Below are 6,074 nucleotides of genomic sequence, written 5' to 3'. Positions count from 1 at the left end.
ATTTATGTCAGCCACAATGTGGTTTCCCCCTGTTGTCCACAGGAAAATATTACAGATATTAATTATTTCAATCAGCAAAGAGCTCGGTAGTGTTTAGGACCAAGAAAAAAACCCTATGTGCAATAAGTTTTCTTTTATAAGTCACTGCATTCTTCAGTTAGTTGAATTTTGTCTTCTCCTGATTTAATGCTTAACAGAGATACTTCTAGTCTAGATACTTGTCTGTGTGTTGCATTTTTCACCTCATTTAAATTAGAAAAATAAATAAATTAGATAATCCTGGTGAAATACTGGCAAAATCATCACTTATTAAAATAAAACCAGGATAACTTTATTTCTCCGTGTCTGATTAGAGGCAAAAAGGTTTGATTTTTCTTAACAACACTGTGCTGTTTGGAGACAGTCTCTCACACAGTGCTCTGATTGACCTGACTAGTGGCATTAGACAACCCAAATTTTTTCAAAGATACAGAACTGTCTCCTGCCTTAAGAAAGCGAACACGTTGAAAGGACAGCATTGTCTGAGAAAGAAAGAAAGGAGTCATATCAAGCAAAACTTGAGAGAATGCAAGACAAATGTAGGTTTTCAGTGTTGTCGTGAGTGAGAAATGTGCTGGGGGTCTTTCTAGGGGTTACATGTCCATGTCTAGACACAGCTCCCCTAGTCTTGAAAAAGAAGTCAAGTTGTGCAGTCCTAGAACATCTTACTCAGAGTTACTCGCCAGAGAAATGGCTTGCAGGACAGAAGGTTGACACTGCAGCCCACTGAAATTGGTGAAATATTCTCTCTCCGATTCCGTGGGCTTTGAGCCAGGAGCTGAATGAACATGGAGATGAAATTACACTCTTGTCTCTAAAGAAAGCATAACCTTCAGAATGAGACAGAATATATAGGACAGAAATGCTGCTCTGTGCTTTGGACTTCATTCTTCAGAGCTGCTAATCCAAGCACCTGGCACATGCATTAAATTGAGTTCAAAATATTTCTTCCTCCTTCAGCCAAATACAGGACACAAATTATACTACTGGAATTTCCAGAAGCTACTGCAGTGTCAGAGACTTTATTCAGTTATTCTGCAATGTTGAACAATTCTTTTGCGCTTCTCACTTGACACAGACTTATCTCGACACATACCTATATACATATCCTTGTCTTGCCTTCAGATAACCAGTACTTTCATATTTATTTAAGTCATTCAAACCTACAGGAAGCAACTCTCCGTCGCTTACACGTTCTAGCAAAGGCAGTTGTCATAATTTTTGTTCTCATACTTCCTTTACATTTTTCTGGAGTAGGTTTTGTAAGTTTGTAGTTTTGTATGTTGTTTTTTTCCTTTTTTTTCCTTTTTTTTTTCATAGCTCTGGACCAAAAATAATGTAGTGCTTAATACACCTAAGTGTACAGATTATTTTGCCAGTTTTTCCTGTAATATCTAGAAAAACAAATTTATTGTAATCATTTAATTCATGGCTTGCATGTTACTGTAAGGTGTTCCCCTCTGCGATTGATTTAGTCGTAACAAATTATATCCAATACAGACAATTCTATTTTTAGCTAATGTGATTGATATTAGAAATTACAGGGATTTTTTAGCTGCACTGATTTTTGTCTCAAGCATGCTTCTGTTTTTGGAAATGGGATTGCAATAAATCATCCTTTGAAATTTTTCATAGTTGCTACTTGTAGGAGTACAGAGCTAGGCTTAAGGTCAGATGTAGCTTGACAAAAATCAGTGTTATTTCCTAGTTTGCTCTCTTTTCAAACTGGGCTTTAACAGAGGATAAAAATACTGTCAATAATTATTTTACTGCAAGATAATAAAAGTTATATATGTTTCCCTTTCGCACTGCAGTTACACATGTCAGTATAGCTTTTTGAGACTGAACAGATACACAGCATTTTGACTCTGTGAGACTGCTGCTTATAGCAAATAATTAGTAATGGAAAGAACAAGCTAAGAAATGCCTATCAGATTGCAAATATAGTAGTTTTTTATTTAACAACCCGTGAATTCTTATTTCATCATTTCCTTTGAGGAATCTGGACTTACTCGGAGAGTAAATGATCAAGTAGATTGCTTTGCTACACACACTTTGATCCCAGAACTGAGGTGTAATAGAGTCCAATCTGTAACAAGAATTTTTCAGAAATAATTATCTAGCAAAATAAAATATTGTTGCCCAGTATCCTAAAATCAGTAAAATAAAATGCAACATCAGGAAAGCTGAAAGCACCGACTGCTATTGTATCTTAGACATAAAGATATGCAGGCTCATGACTTCTGTTTGATTCACAGAGGATAATTAACTTTCCCAAACAAATACCCATGCATGTAGTGTCAGCAGGGACAGTTAAGATCAGTTTAGAAAGTAACAAAGTAGGCACCTTGGAGGTGAGTGTTTTTTACCTGCAAGCATAATTGCATTACTACTGCTCAGGCTGCAGCCACAAGTGTTAGACAACACCTCTCATTTTCTTTTCTTGCTGTCCAGAAGAATATTTTTTACTTCATAAGGAAGAATGTGCTACAGAAAAGAAAATTAAATGGACATTGAAAAGTACATGAATGGGATTGTGTGCCTTTTATGTGCCTGCTAGCACATTTGATATAAAATGCCACTACATTGAGGCTCTGAATATCAGTCTTGCAGACTGATATTATAGCTTTCTTTTTGCTTTATTGTTTGAAGATGCCTTACTTCTTATATATGAGGTTACATAGACAAGCTGTAACTACATCAGCTGAAGTAATTTCCTACCCCATTTTGTCAAAACATTCCTTAAAAATCTAACCCTTGGACAGATATGTTTTTTTGTGAATCTGGGTGGGGTAAATTAAAAAGTTGGAGCTTTTGCTGTTCATTGTGACCTATTAGAAATAGCTTATCTGTCCAGAACTTTTCTACACATACAGTAGTGTTAGAATTGACTGGAATGAATCAATTTCTTCTCTATTTAACCTGTAACAGAGCACTGACATGACAGCAACTACATAGTAATCTGTGGTTCAAACCACTAATTTTAACCACTTTTGTTGTTGCGGATGAATCAAAATCGAGAAGCTCTTTAAATCACAATTTACCACTAAAACAGTATTGTTGAAAGACTATATGACTTGTAGAGCTCAGACCTTTTATAAATAACATCCAGATTCTGAGATTTGTTTAACCCCTTGTATTGTAACACAAACAAATTAAAACCGTAGAGCTCAAAAGGATGCTTGTGTTCCGCACCTATTCAAACTGTCTAAATTAATCGCGTTTCCAGAATAGACTGCTGAGTTCTGGTGAAATCTGGAGCTTTTTCATTAAATATCCTTGATTTCCTTACTTGGATCTACTGAAACAGAAACTTAATCTTATAATAGCCTACTAGAGTTTCCAGTCTTTAGAAATACTAAAAAAATGAAGTAAGGCATAACATCAGTGAAAAACCAGTTTTACAGAACTAAGACTCAGTTAAGAAGTGTTTTAAAATGTGTGGGCTTTTTTTCTTTTTTTCATTAGAAAAGTAACAGGGAAACCTATTTTTTTGGAATCAGGCTGTCCAATAACTAGTTTTCAAAGGCCTCTTGAGCTTCTGAAGAATTTTGCCATTAAGTAACACTTCATTATGAAAACCTCTTACTTTGAGCAAGCTGAATCCTCCAAATTCTTTTGCTTCCCTCCTGTGTTTTTGAACACCTGTGTTTCCTCTGTCCCGTTTTCGCTCACGTGAAGCCAGTCCAAGCAGCATTGCTTCAGCAGCCTTGTCAGCACTGCCTGCACTGGGTATGAAATTCTGCACTGGAGAGCAACCCAAAAAGCACTGAGCACTCCTGACTGCTCTTTTCAAGCAACTTTTATTCCTTTTATTAATCCTGGGCCTCCACGGTGTATGTGGCAGGAGCCCTGCTGGACCGAGGGCACTCTAACCCCTGACCAGCTCCACCTGAGCTACCAGAACCACCCATTTCAGCTGTGCTGTGCCTCATCTGCCTCTGGTCCTGCTTCGAGTGGGAATGCTGCATGTCCTGACTCAACCCAGGCTGCCCGTGAATCTTCAGGAATGGCTGGCTTTTTGTAAGAAAGGAATGCTTTATGATTTTGTAGTTTTTGTTTTCCTTCAAAGCTCCATTTTGCAGCTGGGGCTCCTCCACTCCCAGGACAGAGATAAAGGCTCCTGTTAAAGCTGCTTAGAAAACAAAAGCTGTCACCAGCTCCTGGCCCCCTATGCAAGGGGTGGCAGCTCCTCCAGGCCTGCAGGCTCATTCCCTCAGGGATGCACCCAGCCCTCCCACACTGGAGACTGGTTTTTGAATCATGGAATGGTTTGGGTTGGAAGGGGATGAACTTTAACGTTTCTTCCAACACCCCTGCTGTGGGCAGGGACACCCTGCACTGGACTAGGTTGCTCAAAGCCCTGTCCGACCTGGCCTTCATGCAGTCATCCCATGCAGTTCACTATAAGGCTAATGGGCAGCAGAACCCTGACGGGAAAAGCTAATTTAAGCTCCTCTTTCTACTTCCAACTTGCATCCATATGCTCTGATCCTGGTAGTGAAAACATGTATGCACGTCTTTAACTTCCTTATCCCGTGTGATACCACTGAGTTGTATTTAAATGGGGTGATTTGCAGTGCTGGACTTAACCGGAGCCTAACTAAAAAAATCAGAGTTTAGTGTATAACTTATACCATCTCTGTTTCCTTCTAACAGATTTTAAAGTTTTTCAGGTATGTTAGTAGAATACTAATGAAATATCCCTATAGCTTCTGAATTTTGCCTTGTTTGTTGTCAGTTGCTTACATTTACTTATGAATTAGCATTAGTATGGAGAGAAGTAATTGGAAAAATGGTCAGGAGTACTAATGGACAAAGGATGAAACTAAAACTTGAATATTTTACAAATATGTCACTGCCATATAAATGCATTCTGCACACATATGTTATTAGTTTCCTCACTGGCATGGAATGAAAAGGCCTACTTTGGGTATTTCAGGTTACAACAGATGTTATTTCTTCTATGCTTCGAAATTATAATACTTAATATTCAGCACAACTTTAAAGTAGCTATATGAGAGACAGAGATAGCAATAAAGCATGCCCAGATTTTGTTTTTTACTGCCAGCATATAAATACGAAGCACTGGGGTTTTTAGTTTGTGTCTGAAACATGAAGAGGATAAGCAAGAACCAGCCTGGGCAGCTTTTAGAAAGCAGTGGAAAAAGAACTGTTTCGAACTCAACCCAATATTTCTAGGGTTTTTTGATCCTGATTTCCTTGTTCACAGGTGAAAGTGGTTTCTTGCTCCCTCCCTTTTAGGCAAAAACATTCAGGCAACCCAAAGCCTGAAGAGGAAAGGGAGGCAGAGTCTAACAATGCCTTTACTACCGTGCTGACTAAAACCCAGTACCATCCTCTGCACACAGTTCCACACGGCCACCTCGGCAGGGTAATAGTTTGCTGAGAGCATAAATGCCATTGTGTGGTGGCTGTCAATTGGCTCGGGCTGTAAGCCGCGGTGAGAGCGGCAGTGGGAACACACGCCGGTATCCGCATCGCTGCTCCCCGGCTCGGCGCCGGTGCTGACATGTGTCAGAACGGAGGCTGCCTGGCTAATAGGGGAGTGTGTCCTAGGGTGGTTCTTCACCTGTAGTGCTAATGGCAGTCCTGTTCAGAGAGGTGTCTCTTCACATCCTCTGGAAAGCTGTTATTCTGCCTCCTGAGCAGCGCTGTTTGGAGAACTGAGTAGTTACTAATGTCAGAAAGAATATGGGCATGGGTGTGTACAGCATCCTTTTGTAATGTTCTGCTGGCTCTGTGCTGTGTACAGATGAAATTCAGAATGTGTGGTTTGAATCCTCTACAGACTTACTCTCTCCCTAATCCAAGGTGAGTTTTGATCCCCTATTATTTAAGGTCATCATGGAGAATAGCAGTAGTAGACTGAACGGATAAGTATACCTGTGTCTTCCCCAGAAGGAAGTGCTACTCCAAACTGCAGTCCCTGTGATCCTCATTCATGTGTCCTGATTTTGCACTGCACCTTGGTTGAACAGGAAATAGGATCATGGGTGAGTATTTGCCATTAC

Source organism: Myiozetetes cayanensis, unplaced genomic scaffold (assembly GCF_022539395.1).
Source record: "Myiozetetes cayanensis isolate MyiCay16 unplaced genomic scaffold, myiCay2020 scf12, whole genome shotgun sequence".
Lineage (NCBI taxonomy): Eukaryota > Metazoa > Chordata > Aves > Passeriformes > Tyrannidae > Myiozetetes > Myiozetetes cayanensis.
The sequence above is the reverse complement of the archived record's forward strand: the minus strand, read 5'-3'. Positions refer to the sequence as shown.